This window comes from Seriola dumerili, unplaced genomic scaffold (genome assembly GCF_002260705.1).
Source record: "Seriola dumerili isolate Sdu_G_001 unplaced genomic scaffold, Sdu_1.0 BDQW01000025.1, whole genome shotgun sequence".
NCBI lineage: Eukaryota > Metazoa > Chordata > Actinopteri > Carangiformes > Carangidae > Seriola > Seriola dumerili.
This window is the reverse complement of record NW_019174280.1, coordinates 7805068-7821278: the sequence shown is the minus strand read 5'-3', so window position 1 is coordinate 7821278 and position 16211 is coordinate 7805068. Positions and strand designations below refer to the sequence as shown.

Here is a 16211-nt window from a genome sequence, read left to right as displayed (position 1 = left end):
ACATACTGTTTTTGCCCTTTGCTGTTGGCACAGCTTATACAAACTAGATGGAACATGTTAGTTAATCAGTTTTCGAGATGGTGGTTGGGGGATTATTTCACGTTTAGACAGGCTAGCTGTTTTCCCCCATTCTAGTCTTTGTAGTAAGCTAACCGCCGGCTGCTGGCAGTAGCTGCATATTTGCTGTACAGACACGAGAGTGGTGTCAATCTTTTGTCTATAATTCCAGAGAACATTTTTGAAAAAATTTAAAACTATTGTTCTAGATGTGAATAATGGCTGAATTCTTTTGGCGCTCATATTTTTCTTAACCCCCAAATTTTTTTTATCCCAGTATACCGTAGGTCATAACGCTTACACAGAAGTCTTGCTATGGTTATATACCCCTTAATTTCATGCTAAGTTGTTCACAACATATACTTACTTTTTCTTTGCTCGTCCTTGGTTTTGTTCAACCTGAAACTGTCATTTGAATTCACCCAGCAAGCATTGCATTAAGAAACACAGTCTATCATCGCTGAATTGCTACAATGACTTAAACGGTGCACACAGGTAGCTGAGTGCAGCATGCTTATCAGGGTGGTAGCATCTTCTTTTCCTTTCAAGTAGTCATGGTGACATGTTGAGAGTGGCAGTTAAATGACAGCTAGACCAACCTTAGATTATCTTTACCTGTTGGAGACAACAGCCGCATCCAGGCTTCACCCGTGGCCCGCCGCCGGTTAATTGTTCTGAAGTGACACTGAAGCAGAGATCAGTCATTTCAAGAGATCTGTCTCTCATTGATCATGGTGGGTTTCTGGAAGTCCTGGCCGTGATTATTAGCGTATCAAAGGTAACAAGGTTGATAAGAAAAGAGCTGAGAACATGCTTGATCTATCTTGAGTTGATGGGCTGTGTGCAGCTTCGACATCAGGATGATAAAGGAGTTTATTGTGAAAGGAGAGGATGAGATGTAATTTCCCTCTAAGACAAAGCAGATTGAGGCCATTATTTTTTACCATCAGGTGTTTTCAAAGTAACACCTCTAAATAATATGTAACTGTGATGTTTGCAGGCTCTATTAATACAAAATGTATTTCTGTAGTCAAGTTATTTAATGAGGAGCTGTTGAGAAACATTGCCACTGTCTGGACAAATAGACGCGGGTGTTTACTTTCTGCAGTACATTTCAATACCATCTGAGGAAAAATTGGAGTTATTCCTCAATCCTGACAGGTATGACCGCCTTCTCTAAGGATAAAGATGGGCATGGTTAAAAAATCCTAGAGTGAATTTTGCACCTATAGCAACAGCAGTGAATCAGTCTTCGACAATCCCCACTGCAGCCTTTATGCTTCCTTTGCTGAGTTTCAATGGCAGCGGTATCTTTGCTTGAATATGCTGCAGAATATTTTTGCTTGATCAGAGGCCATTACAAAGCATAATATACTTGCTAATGTACATGGGGCAAAAGGCCATGAGCAAACACTGTGTTCCCAAGCTCTTTAGAGATCAGTGAACTATGAAAAGCAGTCTCTTCAGCTGCCCTCTTGAACGCAGTCGCTGAAGGGCTAGTGATGCTGGTATCATATTTCTAAAAAGCCTGCAGTTTCCCTGTTCAGAGACCCAAATGGTCTCAAAATGCACTCGGCTCTCAACTTCCTATCCATGGAGATTTGAGTTTGTAGCTCACTTTCAAATGTTAGTTTGGGTCACTTTAAATAAGTTTTTAATTTTGTAACTTAGGGAATTTAATTGGAGCGGTTAAATTATTTTTAAATGCTTGTGTTTGTGGATGGTAAAATATGACCTTTATGAATTACCATATAAATTGATGTTTATTTCAGTATTTGGAGTATATTGTACATACATTTGATGTATATTAACATAATGTTATTAACCTCATCAAAATTAGACGTATATTAGTTAAAAGTATTTCTTTTAGCAGATTTGTCATCCATTATCTTTCATGTATTTAATCCATTTACTTAAACAGAAATGCCTGTTCCCTGGAAAAATAAACACAAAAGCAGCTACTGATACTGACAGCCCTGGTGAAGTACAGTCTTTTATGGAGCCATCCATCTTATCCAGCACTATACTGTGCACATACATGCCATATTAGTTGAGGGCTGTGCATTAGCCCATGTCTTAGTGTTATTGTGGCCTTAATATTTTCTATGTAGTCCATCAGCCATGCTTTCCAGGAAGCAGATCCAAGCTACGCTGCTCGACAAAATGCTGGGACTCATTAGGCCCTGAGCAAGCAAGCTGACACCAAGAGCCAGGGCCAAGGGCCATACTTATGAGATAAAAGACCCAATTCCAAATGTACCCATAGCTTTAACCCAATGTTGTCCCATGCAGTGTTTGGAAATATTTGGTTTCCTGCAAAAGAAAAGGCCTGCTTAGTATCTGTGGAGAAAAAAATTTAAGCTATTACCATAATTTTAATACCCACACAAATGGCTTAAATTCACTTGACATGTTTGGGGACAGGGGGTGAGGATTTGGTTTGGACTTGGGCCTGTGAGGCTTCATCTCAGGGCCCCTGCAGTCTGTGAAGCTGCTGTGTGGTGAGTAGCTCCATGGGGGGCAGGTTAAGCCTGTTAGCCCCATATGATGACACAGCAGGTTTGCTCCATGGATGGGGGAACGATGGGAAGGAGGTGGACATGGAAAAATCTTTTCTTGTCGCTCATCGGCACCACCATAGCCACTGCCATTTTCTTTTGTTTATGCAGGCTCCCATTAAGCCTGGCTGTGTGAGTATTTCTGCTCGGCTATCTGACAGCCACAGCTCCCATGGCATCTCTTTTATGAACCTTAGTCATTTTAATAAGGTGTACTTTACTATCTTATCTCTACTTTTGAATAAACATCATCTATAATAAAATGTAAAATCGATTCTAGGTATGTCTGGGCTGTTAAAAATGCAGAATATAGCAGATATTATTTGAGAGTGCACCGGCCCTTGGAAGGACATGGATGTATTATGTAATAATTTATTTGAAATTGAATAATTGAATCTGCCTTGAGGAGAAGCGCCGCTTAAAGAGAGGCCTGCTGGAACAGGTTTTGAGGTGGAATGTCAGACTCAAATCAGCGCTGTCTGCTTGAGGCGAACCAGACTTCAAATTACTTCAAGAGGAAAACAAATTTCACCGGTCACTGAAGTCACTTGAACTCATTTCCCCTCGCCTTTCTTCTCAGAACCATGGGAAATTATGATAAAACTATCAGAGACTTGTTACTGTCATTTGAGTGGTGCCACTACATAACAGTGGCATATAGTGTTTTTGCCATTTGTCTTGGTTTTCTCAAGAAACAAATCATATTAAATGTTTTGAGACTATCTGATATAAAGCAGGCTTTCCTAGTAATCTTCTGAAATCATTATATGACCATTATACATTATAAAGAAAAAGCAGATGTGACAGGCTTTTGTTTGCCTGCATCTACTTTATCCTCCACCATGTATTTTATTTTCAGGAATCCGCTCATTCTGCAACTGTAAAAGTCTGAATCATTTATCTCCAGTGAGGAATGAATATGTAAATAGTTCACAGCTACAGGAAGTATACGTATCAACAGCGACTTATAGCCATGTCTGATTTGCATATACTCCAACAGTGCAAGTTGAAAGGTGGCTTTTGAGTTAAGAGGATGCATAAATCATGTGTTTGCAGGAGGTATGATATGTAATGTGATCTGTAATATCATCCTATTTACAACCTGTTTGCCTCAGCCTGGATGCATTCTTCCAAGGACTAGGAACAGCTTATAAAATATTGGACCCATCCCAACCACCTAATGCTGTGATGCATGTACTCCAGTGCTGATTAATTCATGTTGGCAGTAGATTTCCCTGTATAAATACCTGCAGCACAATGACCAGGGTCATTAATTGTATTTAGCTATTACTGCTCGACATCGGGCAACAAATGATAATGAAAGGCTGTTTTTATTTACAGACTGTTTTCTAAAATGTGCTCTAACTGTTCATGAGAGGGGGTCTGGCTGTTGCCGGTGATACTTTGAAAGATGAAAAATGGCATGTTGCCACATTCAGTGTAACTGGGTGTCAGTGGGCGTCACCTAAATATCAAAACGGGACCATTCATGTTTGTATATAGTGAAAAAAATGTAGCAGTCGCAGGGACATTGCTCATACTACTTTTTAAATAGAAGCCTAGTTACTTAACCTCTGTTTGCATCTTTACAGTTCATTGGAGTGGACTTGAAAGTCAAGAGATTTGCCGCTCATATCGGCAGCCAAGGAAATGAACAGTAAAAATCAGAGCTAAACTCCTGCTTGGAAGGACATGAAGGGCAGCGTTTCCTGCTCGGTCTCTGCACAGCTCGTATATTTTATGTGTTGCAGTTTGGCTGTTTTTTGTATTCAAAGACACACAGACACACAGGACATTTTGCCGTGATAAAATTGACCATAATGTTAATAAGACGGCAGCTGAAGGTGGCATTGTAAAGATATCTTTTGTCATTGCTTGGTGCCTGTGGGTGTAATTTTATAGCTTTCCTGAATAGACATTTCTATTTCTCAGCATTTGCAACATAGACCTATCCATTCCCCCTCTCCGGACATGAAATTGTCGCCACTTGGAAATTTTATGAGAGAAATCTTTTAAACTGTAGTTACAGCAGTCGGTGGTCATTTGGCAGTCCGGCTGACGCAAAACTGCTCAGAATTAGCAGTTCCAGGAGCAGCGCCGTGCTTTGTTTTCCTGGTCACATTGAACTTTACAACAGTGCCTTCCCCCTGAAAAGAATAGTCCTCTTGAAAACGGCTCCAACAGGCCTTTTTAAAAATGGATCCAATGTGATGGCAGCCAAGTTTGATTATTAATGGCGGGTCTCTATCTCTCAGGCCCTAATTGGTCTCTGCTGATTGCCGAGCATTCTGATTAAGAAATGCCATTAAAATTGATGTATTATGCTTTCAAGTGTTTTTCACTGTGAGATAGCTGCTTCAATCAGTTGATAATTACATAGATGATTTATTGCTGGGTTTTTATTTTGACAAGTTTACAATAATTGGCACGGTAGAACTTTTTCTGTATGTCCTGTGAGTTGGAGAGTGGCTTCGGCACAAAATAAATTGAAATGATTTCTTGAACAATGTATTAGTGCTGAAGCAAAATCCTTTCACAAAGTTCCATTGTTCCACTTCTATCCAGGTCCTGAAAGAAGAATTTTTAGCACTATCTATCACAAATGATGAATTATGTCTTTCCTATGTTACTATTACTCTTATGACTCAAACTGCATGTTTTTTTATTATGGATAGGCAAGTAGTTAATAAGAGGAAGAGGACACAAAATATAATTCTATAGGGAGAAGTCAATGAGGTAGTTAATGATCTTGCTTTGTGTGGAGTTAATGGAAAACATCTCTAATTTCATGGCAAAGTAAACAATTCTCCTCCGGGGTTTAAACCAATTTTCAAGTTTAAAAAAACAAAGAAATTTCAGATTTTGTTTATACAACACAAACAATGTCAAATGGTGTTTTTGCTCAGGATAATAAGTTGTCATAAAGTTATAGAAATTTTTGTACATTAAACCAGTGCTTTATTGAGTATTTATATCATGAAGTATGTTATTTTTCAGTGGTTTTGTAGTTGTAATGTTTTGCGGCCACCCCATTTCAGATTATAGATACAACTCTTTATATGCACAGTTGGACACATTCTAACCTTTATGAGATCTCACTTAGGATTATTTTATTTATTTATTTAATTTTTAGAATCACTCTCTGTGCAACAGCAGACGCTTTTTAGCTCCATAAACTAAACGGTGGAAAAAAATGGTTTTATACCAGCAAGCTACTGTCTTTTATCATCCACTTGAGAAATATTTGGCAAGGAAGCGGTTTCCATTCTTGCACAATCATCACAATGGAAATCAGAGGTTTTTTTTAAGGATAAAGAAGCATTCATTCGCCATTTTTCATCTTAAAAGAAAAAAACGCAGTGAAAATCATGTTCTACAGACTATTAAGTCTGAGGTGATGTATGTGACTTGGAAGTAGAGTCGGCTAAATATGATGAATGAGCAATCAATAACTTTTCACTTTTTGAAAAGGTTTTCCCTGTCTGCTTTGTCTCAGACATATGGTTCTACTCTGCAGCCCATTCTGAGAACTGTCTATATCATCAGTGCATTATTTTGAAGGAGAGCAGATACTCGAATGTTTTCAGCCGTTTTTACAATAATTTTTGGCAGCGTATCTTAAGGAGAGACAGCAAGAGGAAAGAAGAGAGAGAAATGTGCCCATGTAAACACAAATAATGTGATCACTAACTGTCCAGGACAATCGCAGCCTGCTCAAAGACTGTATTCCTGCAGTGCTACATGCAGGCAAATTTGCCTTTGCCTCTCTCACGCTGCCTCATGTACGTCTACTTCACCGAGAGATTGCCTACATTTCCCAGAATGACTTTTCGTGAACCCTCAGAGAATACAAGTTCGCAAACGCGTCTGAGAAGTTCAGCTGTGTGTTTTTTTTTTTTTTTTTTTTTTTTTTAATGTGTCGCTCGAGAGGAAAAGCAGTAATCCTCGGGAAAGCAGAGCAAGTGAGGTTTTCCACTGAAGGAACAGCAGAATTCACAGCCTTTAGAGTTCAACATGGCTGCATTGCTTTCTGGTTTATGGAGGCTGCTCTGGGGGCAGGGAGCTTTATCTCTTCCTGATCTGTGATGGACCTCTGTCCAGATGGTTTTTAAATTGAGAAAGAAAGCCTCTTGCTCTCTGAACGTGATGTTTACACAGATTTTTAGATCACAGCTAGATTTGAAATTACTTTTTAATTTTGACCATGAAGATGGAGAACACACCACCAAAACATTAGCATGATTCATAATAATTTGTATTTTATTTTTACTTTTAGCGTGACGATTCAGCCATTTGTTGGCATAATAATTTTTTATGTCTTTCATTTTACTGTGATCAAGTCATAATTCAAAGGGATGAAGAATGTCTGCATTGGTTCCTTTTTTTTTTTTTTTTTTTTTGTCCTTATACACTGAATCACAGACAGACACACAAATAGCAAGATGTGGAGACTTCCAAAGGCTGCCACAGTGAAGGAGTCAGATGATCGCTGTTTTTATGAACACCAGCGCCATTGTTAAGTTCGACAATGAGGGCCTTTGAAGTGTCATCTCCCATGCGAACCCTTCTCCATTGTCGTCATCTTAAAAAGAGCAGAGCCTTCAGTTTTGCATCTAATTGTTGTAATTTTTTATTTGCTAGCAATTCCTGAGAGCTGTTTCATCTGCTACCATATGCCTTCAGCTTGACCTTTTCCACTGCCGAATTATCCGGTGTTGACCTCTAATGTTCTCTCCGGACAGTTGCAGAGTTATTGATAGGTTTTGCTCAGTAGTGTAGGTCTCGGTGGAGTCGTTTATCTGTTCTCCAGACCAAAGATTACACTAATAAATCTCTTGATGCAGATTGTTCCACACTTGAATGAGTTGGCTTTTTTTTTTTTTCATTCTTTTGAGTGAAGGGATGCCTGGTTTGTCGTCATTACCAGATGGCGAGCATGAGAATATTAGGGCCAGATTTATAGACGTTTCATTTCATTTTCTGTTTTAAAGCCTCACCATATTCACCAACTGTTATTGTTTCTGCAGGTGTAGACGGCAATACTCAAAAGATCTAATTTGTCTGTGATGAGCATCCCCATCCACCAGAGACCAAAGGTACGGTAAGATATGAAAAGCTCATTATCTCATGTCCCAATAAACATTTTATTATGCTACAGACAAGCCACACGGCATGATGCAAAAGAACAATAATACAAGAGTCAGTCATATTATACCTCATTTTTCTGTTTTCCCATGGAAACTATTGTGGACATTTGTCATTTCACCAATTTTAACATTATTGTTACAGTTAAAAATAATTTGTTTACGAGAAGAATAATAAATGTAACTCTAAGATTAGGAAAGTGGAATTTGTCAGGTTATATTAATGTGCAGTACTTGATCCTTTGATACAGCTTACTGTGTGTAAGTGTACATGTTCTGTGGTGTTGGCCTGATTTAGTGGGGGGTTGATCGTCTGGAATTATTTGATATATGGCGTCATTAATTCTGCTTGACTTCCCTGCCGTGTCCAGAAAATGAGCTATGTCTGTCTTTGTTTCTCTACCCACAAAGATCTTGCAATTCTGTCAGCAAGCAAAACCAAGTCAGTCTCCAAGCAATTACGGGGTTAGTCTGATCTCAGGTCATTAAGTGGTAGGATTACTCCTGGACCGCAGGACCCTAGGAATGTAGACCCCTCTGGTGGTCTGCTCACTGCTGATGAAATAGAATTGAATTAATGGGGTTGCCCACTGCGAGGACTGATTAGAACGACATACTGCCTTTGATCCCAGAGCGAGGTGACCAGGCACGGGCGCCACAGGGACATGGGGGGGCGGGGCTTTTTGTGTGTGTGTGTGTGTGTGTGTGTGTGTGTGTGTGTGTGGTGTATTACCGTGCATGTGCCCGTCCTGGGTCATTGCATCACTGATGAAGAGGACTCATTATTATGTGCGCTCTTTGCTGGGGTTCAGCCCTCACTGGGGGGCTTCAGGTGTAAAATCATTCAGTGGTGTTTGGTTTGTGTGCTGTGGCAGGCTGCTCATACCGTGGCCTGTGGTCCAAAGCTGTGGTAGTCAGTGCTGTGTTCAGATCTCACAGTTTGGCAAATGAATTATACTGCTGCATTTTAAGAGGCTCACCTGTGATCACATGTGTGCACACCTGTTCTTTAGTCTGAACCACAGTAGTTTAGTGTGATTCTGTAGGTTGTAGCCATCCAAGATGTTTAGAAGTGAAAAGACACAGGATTATTTCAGTTTACCACTGGTATTTAGCACTTTATGGGTTCAAGTGGAACTTCTTGTGGTAAAAATTCCCAACACCCAAAATGTACAAGTTGCTGAGGACCACTTAAGCACAACATTAAGCCTTTGTGCACCAGGGCTTTATCTAACTCAGCCAGTACTTCTCCAAGAGAAGTGTCTGCCAGGTGGTCAGACAACATCTGAAACCCCCTCTCCCCAACTTTCCGTAATTGACACTCAGACATTCACATTAACTTCACACAGCCAGGTGTGTAGAGGTGAGAAATCCCATATTCAAAAGGATTACTGTGTGTTGTCACTTTCAATTATGGCAAGCTTTTCACCCTGCCTTTTGACTGTGACCGCCCAGAACTTTTTTTTTCTTTTTTTTTTTTTTTTCTTCTTCTTCTTTCATACCCCAGCCCGAAGCCCAGTATCCAACAGCTAATCTTACCTCAGCAGCAATGCGACAGTCAATCCCCCCGGGTTGTAACTCAGATGTATTGTGGCATGAAATTATAAGATCTGTATTTCTTTGGTTATTGTTTTGCCATTGAAATGTGGTTTTGTACCACAGTCAGTCCATTTAGTAGAGTTTCAGCTGAATGTAACAAAGTGACAACAACATGTTAGGTATTAGATTTTGTATTTGTTTGCACCTTCAGTTAATATTACAAGAAATGTGTTTAAACTTTAAAGGTCTACTATTTAATACCCTGCATTGAGCCCATCTACGCCCCTATTTGAAAATGTCTTTGGGAATATCTTATAGCCCGTGGTTACCCATCAGCTGTAAGGTGTCACAATCCGTCTCCGTATACCCATAAACCTCGGAGTGGTTTGGGGTTTTTCCATTAGTTGGTGTGACTGTTCTTACTCCAAACAAACTGCAACACATTAAGCATGGACCAGCACACAGACTTGCATTTTCACCGCCAGGCAGGCCTGGTGTGGTTATTTGTTGCAGAGCCAAGTTTGAATGCTGTTGTTCTCATTTTAACTAAAAGAGCGAGTGATGCAGAGTTTGTTTAAACCACTCCGGACATTCTTGGTGTGACTCTGCCCTAAATCCTCACTGCAGAATGTGAGAACAAGAAAAGAGAATAACTTCTTTTTAGTGTAGTAAAATTACAAAATCCAAATGATCAAAAATGCCCTACAGCCTGCCAAGACTGCCTCTTGAATTTAAGCTGGAACACAACACGATACGTTTTTTTTTTCTTATCCACATACCTTGGGAAGTAATGGTCATCATCACCCTTGTTTGCCCAGCAGTGTGCTGTTTACGTTGGGCCCCCAGACGGTAGGCTGGAGCTGTCCGCTGGAATCATTCTCAAGGCCCCCTCGAGTAATGATAGATGACAAGCTTCTGTGAGGAGGAAAAACAAGTCTCCTGGTAGCACACAGAGCCACTCAGACAAAGGTGCCATCAGCCGGCAGCCTGCTGCACTGGTTGTGGAGGAAGGTTGAGGGGGTGGCGGTGAATAAAAGACTGGAGGGGACTCGGCAGCAACTAATGAGAAAGAAAGCTACATCTCTCCTGTTACGAAGTGCAGTAAAATATAGTGAGGTGTGTGGAGCGACTCCTTCATGTCAGTGAATACTAATAAAACCAAGTGGTCACCTTTTTTGTAGCTGAACAAGAAGTTCCAGTTTGTGCTGGTGCACAGGACTAACCTTGAGGTTGGACCAAGCATTAAGTTTTTAATATTGATCTCATATTTTTAGGTATAGTCATGATGTTAAGCACCTGTTTGGGAGTGCTTTCTGCAACAGTGAGTTCAGAGCTTCCATGCCAGCCAAGGCAACATGGTTCCTTACCTGAAATAAATATAACTGAGGATGAGGAGTATTTCCATTGTTATGTTTCACGAGAATTATTCTGTAACATGAAAATATAATATTGAAACAACACAATAATAATTTGGCCAAATGGTCCGGGGGACAATCAAAACATTAGGATTCATTTTCTGAGAACCATGAATAGCCACATCAAGCTCTGAGTAAATCTGGCCATTGATGTGGTGGCTCAGTTCACTGTTGAAAGCTCAGAGAAAAGCTAGTAAGTGGACCTTTTGGTTTAGATTATTTAGTCAAACTACTGTTGCAAAGGTCAGGACTTCCCTTTCTCAAATCTGGCTTTAGATTTCTAGGTGTTCCAGTAGAGGTGCAAATTATGTTTATTTTTCATTACTGATTAATCTGCTGATTTATTTTCTCAAAGACTTGTTTGGTCTGTAAATGTCAGAAATGGAGGAAAATGTCCATTCCAGCTTCCTAGAGTCCAAGGTGATGTATTTAAATGTTTTGTCTGTAAGAAAATGACAAGTTCAGTTGATCATTGACATGATCAAAAATAGTTGCAAATCGATATTCTAATCAATTAATTTATTAATAGATTAATCCAGTTCCACACTTCCATCATGGACCAAAGTTTTATGAGCTAACTTTGAGCTTTTGTCCAGCACTGTCATCGTGCCAGAGTGTCACAAAAATCATAAAAAAAATCCTCTTTGGCTCATGAATATTCATACAAAATTTCATGGCAATCTGCCCAGTAATTTCTGAGATATTTTACTCTGGACAAATTTTTTTTTTTTCATGGTCCAACCCACAGTCTCAGAATTGGCTGCCAGTGAGGGAATCTTTCACACATGCATAATTCTATCACACTTCCCTTTAACAAGCCGCCACATATGGTCAGTTTAGTGATATAACATTGAATTGTGCCCGATATCGATTACAATACACTGAGTCTATAGACTGTGGTGGTGCTTTTTTTTTTTTTAACCATTTAGCCAACACTGATGTCTGATAACATGGGAGGGAAGTAACGCATAATGAGTTTGTGCTTACACTTTTTTTTTTTTTTTTCTTTTATATGCCTCTACCTAATGGACAGTCCTGCTGTGAGGGGATAGAGACATTAACAGTTTTTAGTTGTGGCTCATGGCCTGTCATGTGTCATCTTGCTCCGCCACATTTTTCAACATAGTTAAATGCAGCAGAAGTTGCCTTACGTAAGGTTAAACACTGTGCCTTTGAGGATGGGTCTCCTCCTACCACCATATTTAACACATGGAGTCTACACCTGCTGACAAAGGGAAAACCGCCTTGAGAGGGACATTTGTCTGGCTGCAGTGCGGCTAAGTATTTAGCTGTACGGACAGAAAATTATGGGAGTAGTCGTGGGTAAAGGTATGTTCTAAGCAGAAAAGTAATGTCACTAATGATGTGACCTCCGACCTGGCCACCATGTCTGATATTGTCTTTGCTGCTGAGAGCAGGCAGGTGTGCACGAAGGGGGGAGAGGGAAGCAGGGAGCAAGGTCAGGCTTTTCAAAAGCCTCCCCCGCTGCCATTCATGAGACGACCTCCGGCCCTCACAGCACACAGCCTCTGCCTTAATAAGAAAAATGGCTTCCTCCCTTCTCTCCCATTCATATGCCAGTACCAAACCATAACAGAGGCGTAACATAAACACACACGCATAAACACCGATCGCAGTCACACATACCCAGTTTTATTCTTGTCACATAAACAGTGAGGCATTGTCTCTTGCACGCCCCTGGAGTGATTAAGACCTAAGGCACCGCAGGGGTCGGCCCACGGTTAAAGGAGCATAGAATCCTAAGAGGCTGACACACGCAAACGCACACACATACACACAGCAGGGGTTTGGCATGGCATCTTATCCAGGCCATTGAGGCTAATATCTGTGAATGGGGCATGCTGGCACTTTCAGCAGTACTATCAGTGTTGTCTCTTTTCCTTAAAGTGCCCTGAGGGACTGCACAGCATAAACACATCATAAGGGAGAGGAAAAGTATGTAACTACTTTATCTGCAGTGTCCTCACTCAGAAGTAGAGAAGTAGAATAAGGACAATACTCCCACATTAAAGTCATTTAAGTTGAACTGTCAGATCATGTTTTGCTCAGAAGATAAAATGTCTTTTTACTTTGCAGTTACAAAGGTACTGCACTCACTGCTTGGGCTCCATTATGGACTCATGGTTACATTTAAATAACCAGTTGTATAAGCTCTTTTGTGCAGTATTTCGAATAGCACATTATAACTTGAATTGCTGACAAAAAGCCCATTGCATTTATTATAACTTCATTATAAGCGTTCCAATATGGGGGGGGAGCACACATTTTTCTGCAGCCTGAAAATGTCACCTAGCCTTCCACTGAAAAGCGCTAGTTTTAAACAATTTTTGTTTCATTTTGTTAAAACTTTTGTATACCACAAAGTGAAATAAAAAATCTCTCCCCCTCTCTCTCAATACTGTCAGTACAGGATGGGCCACAGTGACATTGAGCTAAAGATGAACAAAATATGACAAATCCGGCTAAAATAAAAAGCGTCTATGATAGAACTATGAGCTGAAGAAATACCAGGCTTTACAAAAGCACACCTGCAATGAAAAATCATTTACTCCAACTGTCAGACATCAGAAAACATGCTGTACCGGGTTGTATTCATTTATTGAAAGGCCCTTCTAAAATATCTCCTTTTTATTCCTCTTTTTAAATTGGCAATTCAGCTGAGGAAAGTGAGGCGAACCCGGTGACATAACGCAAAGAGAAAGCTGAAGACTGTTTAGTATCGCCAGCTGTCCATCCATCCATCTATTCAGCCATGAAATCCTGTCAGCCGTGGTTTCCCTGAGCCCTCTGTTGCCAAACCTTCATTTCCCCCCTTGGTGAAGATGTCCTGCAACCTGACGATATCAATGTCAGCTGTCTTACTTAAGAATATCTACACCTGAGTGCCCTCATGTGCTTGGCCTTCATGCAAGTGATGCCATATTGATTTTTATACTGAGTATCTGTTCTTTGGCTATGTAGAGGCAGCATGGCATATATCATATATCAAATTTTAGTGTGTCATTAGTTGCTATGTTATTGTAAGATAGTTATCACAGCAGATATGGTATATTGTTTCACTTAATCTCTTGAGCAGTGCAGAGTTATAGGTCATTTCATCTTTGCAGAACATTATTGGTTTTTTGGTTTCATCTTTTTTTATTTTTATTTTTTTATTTTTTAACATCTGGCCAATAACATATTGTTTTATTCACTGTAACGTCCACAATGATGCTGACACTGTACACATATAAGACAGAGCCTACACACTGTAATATGCAAAGTCTGAGATGGAGATAAAGACCATAACTTACTGCTGTTCCTTCCTCTTTGTTGCTTTTTGAACTCGACTGAGCATTTAAAATTTTCAGCTGACTCAAGCTGTTGGTGAGTCAGATATGATTTCCTTTCCATTTGCCTTCTGGATTGAACTGTTGCTCGGTGTGGCAGCTCTCTGTCCAGCATCAGTTCAAAAACACACTGACATTTTGAATAGCCACGGTCTACACGCTCAAGCCCATTTTCAGATTTACAAAGATACATTTGAAAGGAAGGAATCTCTCTGCCTCGTATAGAAAACGCCTTTTTAACCTTCATTACATCACAGCTCTGTAAGGACCAAGTGTTTCTCTGCTGGAATTAATTTCCCAACAGGGACTCTTATCAAAGAATTCAGATGTACCTTCTTATCATCTGTGGTCAATGGGTCTGTGTGAAAATTTACTCTGAATTAATTGCAAGTATCATCTGCCAAATTTTTATTTGGATATCTCCCTAATGTTGACATAAGCCTTAATGGCCATCTGCAGAGTGCAACTCATTATGGCACATATCTCTATCCGTACATATGTAGGGGATGTCTCTGATGTTTTACGGCGTTCTCCACTGCTGTTCACAAGCGTGACTAAGGTGCCAAAGTTGGCGTGCACACTGACTCTGCTCGAGGCAGAGGAAAACTTATAAGTGCATTTTCCACTTAAACAGGGACGTGAGAGGCTGGTGTCATTTATTTGAATGGTTATTGCTAAATTCTTTCAGCAGATATGGGAGAGATAATTCCGACATTAAGCAGCTGAGAGATTACTGGCAGGCTACAGGTCATTTGCAGTTATGCATTCGGCAGGGCTCTTGAAAATAAAGATTTGTTCCTCAGCTTCTCTCTGATATAATGATATAGTTGGGAAACTCCATCAGCAATCGCATCTCTTGATACACAGCTTGTACATTTGGTGCACATGTATGACTATTAAAAGGGTCCTGCAGTTTTATGGATGGGACACGTGTAGAGCAGATGTCAAAGAGATTCTATAGGGGCTCAACAGAGGTTACTCCATACTTGTAAATGTGCATTCCTGCACCATATGTTATTTTCTTCAACTCTGCCCCAAAGTTTCTTCCAAAATCCTTGCATATCGCTCAGGCAAAACAAATCAACCTTCAGTTTAACTCCCGCTGCTCACTAAAATAATCAAAATCCACATCAGCCTATCCGCTCACACAACTCAACAGTCTTTCCCTCAAAGTTGTAAACTGAAAAATGGAAGTGCTGCTTGTAAAATTGATTTTGAGATTGAAGCAGAGATTTGTGTTGATAAAAAAACTTGACACTATAGCATAGAGAATCTGAGCAGGAAAGCAGTGCAGTATGCAGTGAGTGCCTAGCCAGGCATGTTGACTGAAGTTGACTGAAGTGTACTTCAGCTATCAACGAGCAGGTGTTCTTGGCTTTGGAGAGCAGTTGAAAAGGAGGCTCTCTTCTATACATACTGACCTTTTGCTAGACCAGCTGATGAAAGACAAACACACACGTCGGTGAACAGTCTATCAAAATACTGCGTCTTGCAGTGCGGTTGTCGCACAGGTGTTACTTCAGAGATGCCACCTACAGATTTTATTTAATGTACTGATTTGAGTCTGTTGACAACACACTGGAATTTAAAAGGACCCAGTGTGCGTTCACTTGAGTCTGTCACGAACCTTTCTCTCTGACATTTTATCTCATCATGCCACTTATGTTCCACTCAGCTGTTTTTGCGTAGAATTTTGTCTTCTGCATGTCTACCTCTTCTGCTTCTGTCAAACTTGCCACCACCCACTGGGATCAGATTAAAGCAGAAATGTCGAACACAACACCACTGAGTTGCACGCCTGGAGCAAAGCATGCTGGGATGGAGCGACACATACAATGTGCTGCTCTATGACAGCTGAATGGGCCAATGATTTAAGTGGCGCTGTCTCCTGTAATTGCTGTAAATCTGATTTGGATGTATGGTTTGTGGGGCATTTCAATCCAGCTGTACTGAAATGTTTCCAGAATCTTGTTTTCTCCAGGATTATTGCTGCACATACATCATTCTTTATTTTCTCTCAATGTTTCAGTCGCCTATTAGGTTTCCCACCGTGCTGAAAAAAAAAACTTGATCAGAAACTCATAATGGCTGATCTCCGTCCTTTTCTACTTCAAACTTTTGAGGCAGTGAGAGCATTAGCTTTAATGT

The 16211-nt window shown here is 40.3% G+C and overlaps 1 protein-coding gene across 2 annotated transcripts in view; it reads left to right on the top strand.

The window, feature by feature from the left end:
* Positions 1 to 16211, top strand: part of klhl29 (kelch like family member 29) — a 202229-nt gene that overhangs the window by 3642 nt on the left and 182376 nt on the right. The window contains exon 2 of one of the 2 annotated variants that reach the window (XM_022770029.1): positions 7643 to 7711. The gene's annotated coding sequence lies outside the window, so the exon portion shown is untranslated. Of the gene's footprint in view, positions 1 to 7642; positions 7717 to 16211 lie in introns of both variants that reach the window. The other variant, XM_022770038.1, reaches the window with a different exon arrangement.